Source organism: Rhamphochromis sp. 'chilingali', assembly GCF_963969265.1.
Source record: "Rhamphochromis sp. 'chilingali' genome assembly, chromosome: 6".
Classification (NCBI taxonomy): Eukaryota; Metazoa; Chordata; class Actinopteri; order Cichliformes; family Cichlidae; genus Rhamphochromis; species Rhamphochromis sp. 'chilingali'.
In genome coordinates, this window is record NC_137933.1 from 42,624,938 (window position 1) to 42,638,689 (window position 13,752).

A 13,752-nucleotide genomic window follows, 5' to 3' on the forward strand; every position below is an offset into this window, starting at 1 on the left:
TTTAAGGTTTTGGTGTGGAAATACTCTGGGGAGTCCGAGCACGCCGCCAACCCAAAGATTACATTTCAGTCCCTGACTCGCAGTCAAAAGCTCGCCAGACGGAACAGGAAATTGTGTCGCTGTCAGTGAAAATGCGCAGAGAGAAATGTAAATGGCCTTCTTGGTAACGGACGCCTCATATGCAACCTCGGTTGCGTCCCCTGGGCTCTGCCTGTCCGCCACGTCCATCTTGTGTCAGATAGCTGGTTTAAATAGCGGACGGGAGTGGGGGTGGGACGGCTGCGGTGGCATGTGCATGAAGCTGTGAAAGTGTGTGGCGATGTCCGGCGTAGCAAGCAGGAAGCACACGTGTTGTATTTCAGAAAGTGAAATGAAATGTCATTACTTTACCATCATTAGCATCCGGCCTCACTCACTCGCTCAGTGAGCACGTGAAACAATCACTCCCAGGTCCAGATGTCTGAGCAGAATCATGCACACAAAGGACAATCCAGAAACATCTGGAGGTTAAACAGGAGGAAAGACACTGCTCGAGTTTTTGTTTCTGCATTCTGTGACGATCAAAAGATCTTCTGTTTGAGATATAACGAGCCAGAGGACGGACGCCTTTATATAGCACCAAACCACAATGACGGCTCATCCGCCAATCAGAAGAAAGCGATCGTCAGAGGAGCCGCGGTGTCAGATAAAGAAGGGTTACTCTGAGTGGTGACTCATGCAAAGCTGCTCAAGAAGAAGTTAAAAAAGGAGCTGGAAACGAGCAGAACGAGTCCTCGCTTCTATTGTTGTCTTTGCTTTTGTTCATTTACTCTTTCATTTTTACATTTCTGTGAGCCACCTTTACCGAAACACAACCTATTTCCTTTTTCTCTTCTAAACACTTCTTTGTGCACTGATAGAGCGATCATGTTTGAGCTGGAGAGGACGCTGCAATGCCACGCATGACTCACTCTGAAAAGGGCACTTCATCGGAGTCTGCAGCATTCAATAAAACACGCTCCGAGCCCGTGTCATTGGCCGAAGGAGGTAATCAGTATATATTCACAGCTTTTAATGCAGGGAGGTGAAAGACTGCACGTCTACGGGAGGTAAACAGGGAGTGGCCTCTAAAAGGAGCCGTGTAGGTCATGAAGAAAATCAGGCCTGCAGGCTTTACTGTTAATCAGCTGTTACTACCGGCACTCTATCCAAAACACAGAGAGGGAGAGACCAGGAGAAAGAGAGAACAATTTATCAATGCAAAGTTAATAACATCCATTTGAATCTAACTAAAAATCAATATTTCATTACCAAATTGTTAGCGGGAATGAAGAAGGATTGGGGAAGTTGGGGTGGCTGTGGTGGGAAAGAGGCGTCGGAGAGTTCGATGGGGAAGACGGGATGATTCATGAGGCCATCAGGGCGAAGAGGTGGGAGGGGCGGAGCGATGGAAGGAGGGCGAAGGAGGAGGGAGCTGGGAAAACTTGGAGTCACCGGTGACCTTGGTGACAAGGAGAAGAATATGTAGAAGAAAATGAAAGTAACTGTCATGTGACCGCAGGTGAGAGTGGGCGTATACATTAAAGCAGACGCTGTGTGTGTGCGTGTGTCTGTGTGTGCGCGTGTGTGTGTATGTGTCTGTGTGTGTATGTGTCTGTGTGTGTGTGTGAGTGTGTATGTTTGAGTGTGTGTCTGTGTGTTTGTGTGTGTGTGTGTCTGTGTGTGTGTGTGTGTGAGTGTGTATGTTTGAGTGTGTGTCTGTGTGTGTGTGTGTGTGAGTGTGTATGTTTGAGTGTATGTGTGTGTGTGCGCGTGTGTGTGTATGTGTCTGTGTGTTTGTGTGAGTGTGTGTCTGTGTGTGTGTTTGTGTGAGTGTGTGTGTGTTTGTGTGTGTGTGTGTCTGTGTGTGTGTTTGATTGAGTGTCTGTGTGTTTGTGTGAGTGTGTGTCTGTGTGTGTGTTTGTGTGAGTGTGTGTGTGTTTGTGTGTGTGTGTGCCCGTGTGTGTGTTTGATTGAGTGTCTGTGTGTTTGTGTGTGTGTGTGTCTGTGTGTGTGTTTGTGTGTATGTCTGTGTGTGTGTTTGTGTGAGTGTGAATGTGTTTGATTGTGTGTGTGTGTGTGTGTGTGTGTGTGTGTGTGCGCGCGTGTGTGTGTGTGTATGTGTCTGGGTGTCTGTGTGTTTGAGTGTGTGTGTGCTTGTGTGTTTGTGTGTTTGAGTGTGTGTGTGCCCGTGTGTGTGTTTGAGTGTGTGTGTGTATGTGTCTGGGTGTCTGTGTGTTTGAGTGTGTGTGTGCTTGTGTGTTTGTGTGCTTGTGTGTTTGTGTGTGTGCCCGTGTGTGTGTTTACATGAGCAGTCTGTCTGTGAAGGTTCTCAGTCATCGTAGTCTCCAGAGCTTGGACAGAAGTCTCTAGACTCGACTACGTGAGCAGTCACACATCTGCAAGCCACGTTGCGACCCCGAGCTGTTGCTGTTCTGAGGAGATCAATTCTCAAATCAATTCTCAGGAGACGTTTGTAAGACCCTGCTTGAATGTTCGGAGGAAAATATTCCAGTTTGATATCCAGATTTTTCTTTATAGTGCAGATCGATTTTAGGATTGATGTCAGCGCCTCGTATTCTTAGGACGATCACTGCAGAACGACTTTCTCGATGCGCTCTCCTTTGTGACGTGCTTGATGAGCACCTGATGGAGGCAGGTTACGTCCTGATTTATAGAATGATGATTACATTGAGTTTGGTGTAATTACTTCAGCAGACATCATCACACTTGGCAGAAATCACAGAAAGTGAAACGAGAGTGAAGTGAGGAAACAACAGTGATAAAAGCTGACAGCTAATTTTCATGTGACAGGTTTTATGGGCTGAAATCATCAGCACGGCTCTGATTCCCGTTAAAGCACCTTTAATTGGACTCAAGATGTTTGTGTGGGGGCGGGGGCATTTTCTTTTACCACTCAGACAGATGGACGAACGGACAGGTGATGAGGTAAATCCAGCCTTCGGTGCAGGTTTGATCACGTTTGTCTTCGCACCTCATCGTCGTACTCCGCGGTGAGGAAGAGTCCTTTTTTTTGACATCGTTCCAGATTGCATGCACATCAGGTGACAATTAAGACATAACAACATAAATTGTCTGCTGTCACATCCAGTTACCTTCATCCCCTGATGCATTTCCCCTCAGCGCGCGCGCGCACACACACACACACACACACACACACACACACACACACACACACACACACACACACACACACACACACACACACACACACACACACAAACAAATCATCATAGCCAGAACCTGGCTGTTTTTGTAGTGCTTTAAATGAACACCAACACTTTCTTCCACCTGTAATGAGCAATTATATTTAGGCGGGCCACATCTGTAAGAGTTTTTTTCTCCCTCTCTCTGCGTGTTTTCATTGGTCTGTCTGCTGTGACTTTGCTCACCCCACTTACCACGCCACATTTCAAACAATCCAAATATGGCTCCGGTGCTCTAAATAATTCAGCTGCTGCTAACATTAAACAACTGTTAACACGCTCGAATAATTAGTTATGCTCGCCTGACATGTTTGCATCTTTAATAATTAATGCATTTGTCTTAATTAACAACAACACTATTTTAGCTGTGTTTCTTCTTTCTTAGGAAAAAAATGCAGAAGGCAATTAAGCTATAAATATTAATTAGACGGCCTTGTTAAAAACCCAGATAATGGGCCGCGGGGGTGAGAACTTCTATTCTATGAGATGGATGAAGCTCATCTGTCACTCTGTCATCATGTCTCACAGTTTCTCTTTTCTTTGGGTCAGAAATAAAAACATGTCGCCGCGAAGCTGCCAGTCTGCAGATCACAGGCACTATTTACCTCAGCGCACTCCCCTGAACCTGCGTATTATAGCTGCGCTCGTGGCAGAAACAGACTTTTCTTCATATGTTACAGGTCTGAGAAGAAGCAAAGAAGAGACGCTGCCTGCTCACACCTGGCTCCCATAAAACAACACAGTGGCGTCCAAAACGTTCATGCTAGTGGGTGGCGTGATGGCGGCCATGTCCACCTTCTGCACCCATCAAAGAATGGCGTGTGTGCAAGCCAGACACGCCAGCAGGAACAAGCGCATCCAAATCACAAACACTGTTCCTAATAATGTGGATGAAATGCGGCGAGAAATTCAGCAGGGTGTTAATTTGCGCTCCTCAGGGGAGGAAGGCCCCGTGGAAGGGCTGAGCGGTGAGACGGAGCCGTATTTAAATTTTCATGGGTGTCGTCCTTGTTTTGGCTGAAGACGTGAAAGCGCTCAGCCGCTCGAAGATGAGCCAAAAATGCAGCTGTCAATGAAAGCGGAGACAGGCGACAGCCATGACGCCCGCCAGCCGGATGACTTTGGGAAGACTTTGACAGCCACCCAGGAAGGGAAGTTATTTTCCCTCCTTTTTTCTCAAGCTGCCGCATGATTAAAAGCCAAATGAGTGACACTGCTCGACACCCCAAATCAGCCCACTGCATTAATATTTCACACAGATGGCAGCTGTGTATCAAAACAACATGCAGCTAAGGACAAGAGGAGGAGAGCAGTGCTGCTGCAGAGGAGAGATCCTTCAGTGCTGCCATTTCCTGATTCCACACCACGATGCTCGCTGAACAGGATCAATTAAAAACCGCACGTGTGGAAGTGCACGCTAAAATTACGCTCATACGTGTGTTTGGAGGTTCACAGAGGTGCTGCTGTAAGAAGATAACTGCTGCCTTGTTTTTGTGTGGATTCATTGAGTTTTAGAGGAGCTCACAAACAGATCTTTTAATCTTTGGAGGTCTCGGGATCTAAATCTGCTGTTTGCGCTGAGTGATGTCCTCCAGCTTGCCCTGTGGGAACCTGCGGTCACCTCCACATCTGAGGGCCCAGAGTGCCCACCACAGGCTGGCTGGTAGCTGCTTCAGCCAGAGGAGTTTGGGTGAGGGTTCACTTCACCATAAATCCAAGAGACTCCAAACCAAAAAATGCAATGAGCAGAGGTACGTGCAAAAGTGAATGCACCAAAGAAAATTACAAACAAACCCCACCTCTCCCCAAAATGGCACTCAGTCAAACTCCTCAAAACAAAGTGAGCAATTTACCCCAAAGCAGCAAAATCACGCAGGGTCTTTGACATGGTTTTCTCCCCAAACAGCAAGTCCTGCAAGGAAACAAAGAAAAGCCTCTCAGAAGCTGCCAGAGTTAGCTCCAGTCTTTCACTGCAGCAGAGAAGCTTGCAGACAGCTCCTGGTCTCTGGTGAACATTCGTGAGGAACAAGGAACAGCTGTGATGACGGCATGACTCGGGGGGTGGTGGTTTCTTTTTTGTTGCTCTTTTGGTCGCTTAGGAAAGATAATAGTTTGAGTTAAAGCACAGTTGTTACTGTTAACTACTGTCACTGTTAACGGTGAAAAGAACGCCACATGTGACACAGAGGTGGCCCTCACCGTGTGGATCATCTGTCACGGCACCAACGCCAGCAGCTCTCCAGAGCTCAGGCTGCTCTGAACACTCTGTTTATGACAGTTTTTTCTATACCTCAGTCTAGATGATGTCACAGTTTAAGAGAAAGCTATCCCAAAGGGGAGGAGCTAAAGCAGCCTTCTTTCAGACAGAGGATAAACAGATAAAGAAGGATTATTTGAACTGTGAATCATGCAAAGCTGCTGTGGGAGCATCCAAGAATAAAACCGTGGATCTGAAATGAGCAGAATGGGAGCGTTAGCCTTTTTTATTAGCCATTAACCAGCTTTAAGCTAAAAGTAAGTACTGAAACTATTCTTTTAATTTCCATTTTTAAATAAAATCAGCTGTAGGTTAATTCATTCTCCAGCATTAAAGACCAGCAGCACAGTGTGACGACTGCTGATACAAAGCAAATGATGGAGCCAATCAGGTGGTGAGGAATTAACTCCGTTGCTCTTATCTGTCCTCTGTGTGGTGATGGGGAGATGGCAGAGGGGGAATAACAGCCATGAAACACAGAAGCCATCAGCTGCTGAGGGACAGTCTCAATTGGAAATATCCATATTAGGCAATATGCAAATACAGCTGATGGCGGCGTAAATTCAGCGGTGGTGACGGCAGACAACATCTCAGTGGAAATGATTAAAGAAGGAGGGGCGGGGGAGGGCGGGGCAACGAGGAGCATCTCACTTCTGTCGATAGCCGTCAGTCTATGACAGCATCGTGTCCTGACACACACACACACACACACACACACACACACACACACACACACACACACACACACACACACACACACACACACACACACACACACACACTCCTGTGCAAGCAGATATGATTATGAACTCTTCAAACACACACAGATGCAGAAAGGTTATGGGCATTCACGGACACACAAATCTACCACATGTAAATAATAAATGAATGGCATTCAGGGCAGCGTGAGTGTGTTTGTGTGTGTGGGTGTTTGCTCACGCACACACAGAGCCGAGCTTTTCTGAAAATGTCACAAATCCTGATTTATAGTCTGTCATTGGAGTGCATTATTTGAGTTTGACAATCTTAATCATTCACACTCTCCCCGCCGTTTTCCCTCCTTGGGCTGGCGAGGATTACTGGAATATAAAAAGAAGTGGTGAAAGGGCCCCCGCAGCGGTATCAAAATGTCAGGTTTGTACTTACAGCCTGTGCAGCTCGATGGGGTCAAGGGCTTCAATTATTTGTGTACGTTCAGCCCGACGCTACACGAAAGGTGATGTCACCTGTCGGCTGTTTCCTCCTCCACGCCACGTGGTTGCACTCTGAACCACGCTGGCGTGAAACTGCTGCAGAGACCGGGAGAGGAACCAGGAGGACGTGGTCACAGCTGCAGCGGCCCGGTGTCTGCTGGGAGTTATTATTGGTGCCGTTGTGTTTGAACATTACAGAGAGCAGTCTGTGCCTCTGCTGGTGAATGTAACTCAGGTATCCAACAAGAAACACAGTGTTTCAGCACACACATGAAATAATGTATTATTTATTATATAGTTGTGATGTATAGTCAGAAGAGGTGATGATGATGATATATGTACATACGTTATCATTTTTATCAGTCTGACTGCTCATTCAAAGTAACCAGTTAACTTGACCTTCATGCTGTTGTGGGAGGAAAAGTTTGAACCCTGGACTGTCCTCTGGTGAGGCGATGGCGGTAACCTCTACAGCACCATGCTGCTCAGGTTTGACTTCTAAGCCAGCGGTCCCCAACCTTTTTTGGGTCACGGACCGGTTTATGTCCGAAAATGTTTTCACAGATCGGCCTTTAAGGTGTCACGGATAAATACAACAAAATAAAACCAGTACTGGTACCAAAACAGGATTATTTATTTATAACACACGGGAAAAGACCTACACTGTTAGACTTTTCATCGCCACTCTACGGTAACATACTGGCGTCACTGTTGCCAGCGTCATACCGTGACGCCGTGTTACGGTAGCTTACCGTTCTGCAGGATGATACCGTTTTTTGCTGGTGTGGTATAATACTCTTGGACAAATTATGGTAACGCACCGTAGCCTTTTTTACGGTATCTCACGGCGACAGTGACGCCAATGAGATACCGTTATGTCGTTATGTCGTAAATTACGTCAACAAAGTAACATCATACTGTGATTAAGAAATTGGTATACTACCGTTTATTCACGGTATGTCACTGTAAGCCCGCTGCAAGGTAATAAACTGCAATATATTAACCAGTAACTTACCGTTATCACGTATCATCAGTACCAAAAATATTCATCTCTGCTAGAGGACACCGTGTCCCAACAGGCGGTCATTGGTTTGCCTCATATCTCTCACACAGGAAACAGTGTGTGGTGTTGGATGGAGTTAAATCTCCATATTTAGACTGTGATACAGGGGTTCCTCAAGGATCTGTTCTTGGGCCCTTATTGTTCTCTCTTTTTATCAATAACTTACCTGAAGTCTGTCCAAATATATTTGCTCAAATGTATGCGGATGATGCAGTTATATATACGCAAGCAAATAGTGTCCAGCAGGTGGCAAAAGATCTTACAGCTGCTTTAGCATTGATGCATAGCTGGCTGGAGGACTCATGCCTAATGTTGACCTCAAAAACTGTCTGTATGTATTTTTCAAAACGCCCTTTATACTTGAAGCAGTCAAACATATTCCTGGATGGAGCAGAGCTTGAATTAGCTCCAGAATTTAAATATCTTGGGGTCATTCTAGACCCAACATTATCCTTCAAGAGTCACATAAATAAAGTGTCCCAGGTACTTAAATTTGATAATCGAAATTTTAATCATATACGTAATAATTTAAATATGAATGTTGCAAAAACTTATTTTTACTCAATGATCATCTCTCATATGGACTATTGTTTGACGTCCTGGTCACTTGCTTGTCCAACAACAGAAGAAGTTTAAAACTACTTGACAAAAAACCGACCTCCCACCACCACTGTCATGTGTTAAAAAAACATAAATTACTGAACTTCAATAACTTAGTGAAACTTAAAAGAGTGAGTTTAATATATAAAGTCTTACACTCCCTTGCTCCACCACTACTAAAGCAGTTCATTAGGCATAAAGAAAGCTCAGACAGGACCACTCGAGCTACAATCCGAGGAGACTTGTTTATACCCCACAGACGGACAGCATTTGGGCAGAACGTCCTCTCTGTCCAGGGAGGCCATCTGTGGAACAGTCTTCCTCAACCCATTAGAGAATGCTCTACACTCAGTTTGTTTAAGGCAAAGGTTAAAAACTGGTTATGGACAAATCAAGTGTGAGATCATGTATGAGTTGTATAGTTTTAATGTTTTATTTGGGAACAGAATGGTGTGTATGTGTGAGTTTGGTGATGGAGTTTTTAATATGAATGAATGATGAATTTTTATGAATTTTTTTATGTTTAAGGACAACAGATGGAAATTAGCCTTTGGCTATAATCTGGCATGTTTACATTCATGTAATTTTTTTTTTTTTACATTTATGTTCATTAACATGCACTGTCCTAAATAAATAAATAAATAAATAAATTTACTGTTTAACAGGTCGTAATTGACCGTAATTTAAAGAAACAGTAACATACTGTAAGAGACTGGAGGGTTCCAAAAAATTGGATGGATGGATGGATAGACACACACAAAATATAATTCATGTGCTTTACACCACTTTATTTCAGTTCTGATTCTTCCCTGCTGAAATACACATTTCCAAAATCAAAAACTGAAAAGAACTGAAAACATATTTTCATTGAGGAAGCACTTGTTTTTACTAAACCATGTAATCCATTATTTTCTCAGATGGTTGTACAAACAATAACGATATTATGTCATATCCATATCATGGCAGACAACACATGCTCAGGTGTTGGGTTTTCTTAGTTATATTTTGTAGGGTCTTAAACCTACAATGTGAAGTGCCTTGGCATTCATTTTGTTGGCACCATACAAATAAACTGAATTGTAATGAATATAATATCAAGCCCCACACGTCTGCCTTTATATACACTTTGTCCAAAATACTGGCTCACACGACCAAATCAATGCACAAAGCAGGGTCCACAAGGACATGGATGAGCGTGTGTGGTGTGAAGGAACCTGACTGACCTGCACTGAACCCTGATCTTGCTTTGTGGACTGAGTTCATTGATTTGTAGGGTGAGCCAATACATGTGACAATTAAAGTGTAAGTAGCTGAAATAATTTTTAACAAACGGGTAAAAGAAGGAAAAAAAATCAAAACTGTTGCACTCAAAAAACCTATTGGACAGAGACAGCGTCTTGCAAGATGGCAAGAGAGCTTGTCTTCATTGTTGCTCGTCTTGTGTAAATGTCCAGAAAGCATGGGCCATGGATCATCTGCGGAGACATGGGTAACAACACATTGGTCACTTAAATTATACAAGAAATTCACTAAAAATGGCAACAACAGTTACCTAATTTGAAGTTCTCCACTCAAATTCAGTAAGGCGCTGGAGGAAAGTTGTGACATGAGGGTTAATGTGAACAACCTTTCGCTTCACAGTGGTCCCAGTCCTTCTTGTCCCAACCTTGGAGGTACATTTTGTTCCCTCTTCAGGAGGGATAATAAATAGTAGCATACAGTAACATTGAGTTGTGATTTGAAATAATGAGTTACTCATCATCATCATCATCATCATCTATCACTATTAGCTAACTGTTCAAACATACCTCTGAATTAGTTCCAATGTTGACTCCTGGTATTCCAGGTTCAATACATAGAATGAACCAAAGAAGACTGACATCGCATCAGCACAGGTGTTCTCTTTGTCCAGCTCAACAATTACACGCCCCTCTGCACTCACCATCCAGCAGGTGGTGGTCATTGAACTTTGTCCTTAAATGTATAGGGGCAACATGTTGTCATTATGCAACATAAAATAATATCAATACTTCTGCACACTGTCTATTTATTTTTATTTATTTATTTATTTAGGACAGTGCATGTTAATGAACATAAATGTAAAAAAAAAAAAAATTACATGAATGTAAACATGCCAGATTATAGCCAAAGGCTAATTTCCATCTGTTGTCCTTAAACATAAAAAAATAGACATAGATAGTCATAAAGCAAATAGCTACGTACAGTTAATTATTAATGGCCTTGTGTACATAAGTCCGTTTTAACATATTATAATTGTACATAATTGGGAATTATTCTGCACATTAAACACACCTAACAAAGAGTCAGCCCAGTTAAATTACCGGAGATGAATCAACTGTATGGTTATTTTGAAGTTTATAGTTCAGAATCAGAATCAGAATCAGAATACTTTATTGATCCCTGGGGGAAATTATTTTTTGTTACAGTGCTCCATTTTAAACCAATGTGCTGTTTGTGCTGCTGTTAAACTTTACAGTACTGACTTCAGTATTTCTGCTGTTGGTGTAGCTAGACTACCATGTTGATCAGTAATATGTAATGTGAAATTTGATATTGTGCCAAACAGAAATTTTAATATGGTCTAATCAGCTCTATTTCATAAATGACTTCTTACCAAGCATAATCAGCCTTGGGGTGATGGGCAGGTTGCTTTCTGCTTCAAGGGACATCCTGGTAGATGTTTCCTGCCAGATAAAGGACCAAGACATTTTATGTAACAAACCCCCCCCCCAAAAAAAACAAAAAAACAGGACAGCAAGCAACAGCATTAAACATAGAGCTGTATGAAAGAAGCTTACATCTGCTAAGACAAAGAGGGAGTCTTCATCTTCCTTGTAATACTTCATCATGAGAAGTGTGGCTGCTGTGCCAACCTTGTTGTCGGTCAAAACTCCCTCACTTTCTATCTGCTGGATGAGTGTCCTTATACCAAGCTTCCATTTGAGCTTCTGGCTGGAGAAATAGTTAACAATCCTTCTGCCTTTGGTTATGAGGGCCTGACCTAAGCGCTCACTGATATCGATGCCTGTGAGTTTGGAAAGGTGGTTCGAAAGACCTTTCCGAGTAAACAAGACAGGCCACTGCTCCTGAATTTCAGCTACGGAAAGTGAGGGACAACTGTTGATAAGCTGCCACTGAGAAATATATGTGAGGCACATGAAGTCATCCACATCAGCTCTCTCCACAGCTCCAGGTCCTTCTGAATTAAAAATTGTTAACAGGATGTGTTTCTTTTCCTCTAAAGAAGCTGGCGTTTCCCCCTCAGGAAGTTCAACTGGCTGCCAATTTATAACAGTTCTAACCATCAGAAGGTTTCATTTATAAAGAACTGCACCCATAGTCCAAGCACCAGAATTATATAGTGAACAGGTGAGAAAGTGTTTTGAGAGTTGAGGTTTATTAACTATTGACCTTTGTCACTCACGGTTTGAACAATTTCATTTTTTAAATTAATGATTTACCCCACTTACTCTGTTCAAAAGGTAAAAGACATTACACAAGAATTTTTGACAGATTCTTGTTTTAAAACATCAATCATTTGTTTCATAGTTGTTTTAATTTCACAGTTAAAGCACTGCAATGCATGCTGGGTATTTCTTTTTACTTCTTAGTAAACCTCAGGTATACTTCAAATAAATTACACACTACATAGTATATTACAAGCACTACTATACTACAAGTATAGACTAAATGTACTTATACTTTTCTGTATACTTCTAACTGCACTTAAAGTATGCTTAAATGTAATTTGGTCTAAAAAAGGAAGAAAATACATACAAATTAAACTAAAGGTATACTTGCTTGTTTTCTAGTTTTTAAAGTATACTTAAATATTCTTTTTGGTAAGAGTGAGACTGGCTGTTTGATACAAAGTGGGCTGTAATAATGTTTCACATTGTTTGAATAAACAAATGCACTTATTAATATATGAGGTTCCATTCAGTTCAAGGAATTAAATTTTAGTGTGGCTGCAACTTACTCCTTAAGTTAAAAATTATGCTGTATATTGTAGTTTATACAGTGGGGCAAAAAAGTATTTAGTCAGCCACCGATTGTGCAAGTTCCCCCACCTAAAATGATGACAGAGGTCAGTAATTTGCACCAGAGGTACACTTCAACTGTGAGAGACAGAATGTGAAAAAAAAATCCATGAATTCACATGGTAGGATTTGTAAAGAATTTATTCGTAAATCAGGGTGGAAAATAAGTATTTGGTCACCTCAAACAAGGAAAATCTCTGGCTCTCACAGACCTGTAACGTCTTCTGTAAGAAGCTTTTCTGTCCCCCACTCGTTACCTGTATGAATGGCACCTGTTTGAACTCATCATCTGTATAAAAGACACCTGTCCACAGCCTCAAACAGTCAGACTCCAAACTCCGCCATGGCCAAGACCAAAGAGCTTTCGAAGGACACCAGGAAAAGTATTGTAGACCTGCACCAGACTGGGAAGAGTGAATCTACAATAGGCAAGCAGCTTGGTGTGAAAAAATCAACTGTGGGAGCAATCATCAGAAAATGGAAGACATACAAGACCACTGATAATCTCCCTCGATCTGGGGCTCCACGCAAGATCTCATCCCGTGGGGTCAAAATGATCATGAGAACGGTGAGCAAAGATCCCAGAACCACACGGGGGGACCTGGTGAATGACCTGCAGAGAGCTGGGACCAAAGTAACAAAGGTCACCATCAGTAACACACTACAACGGCAGGGAATCAAATCCCGCAGTGCCAGACGTGTTCCGCTGCTGAAGCCAGTGCATGTCCAGGCCCGTCTGAAGTTTGCCAGAGAGCACATGGATGATACAGCAGAGGATTGGGAGAATGTCATGTGGTCAGATGAAACCAAAGTAGAACTTTTTGGTATAAACTCAACTCGTCGTGTTTGGAGGAAGGAGAATACTGAGTTGCATCCCAAGAACACCATACCTACTGTGAAGCATGGGGGTGGAAACATCATGCTATGGGGCTGTTTTTCTGCCAGGGGGACAGGACGACTGATCCGTGTTAAGGACAGAATGAATGGGGCCATGTATCGTGAGATTTTGAGCCAAAACCTCCTTCCATCAGTGAGAACTTTGAAGATGAAACGAGGCTGGGTCTTCCAACATGACAATGATCCAAAACACAGCGCCCGGGCAACAAAGGAGTGGCTCCGTAAGAAGCATTTGAAAGTCCTGGAGTGGCCTAGCCAGTCTCCAGACCTCAACCCCATAGAAAATCTGTGGCGGGAGTTGAAAGTCCGTGTTGCTCGGCGACAGCCCCAAAACATCACTGCTCTCGAGAAGATCTGCATGGAGGAATGGGCCAAAATACCAGCTACTGTGTGTGCAAACCTGGTAAAGACCTATAGTAAACGTTTGACCTCTGTT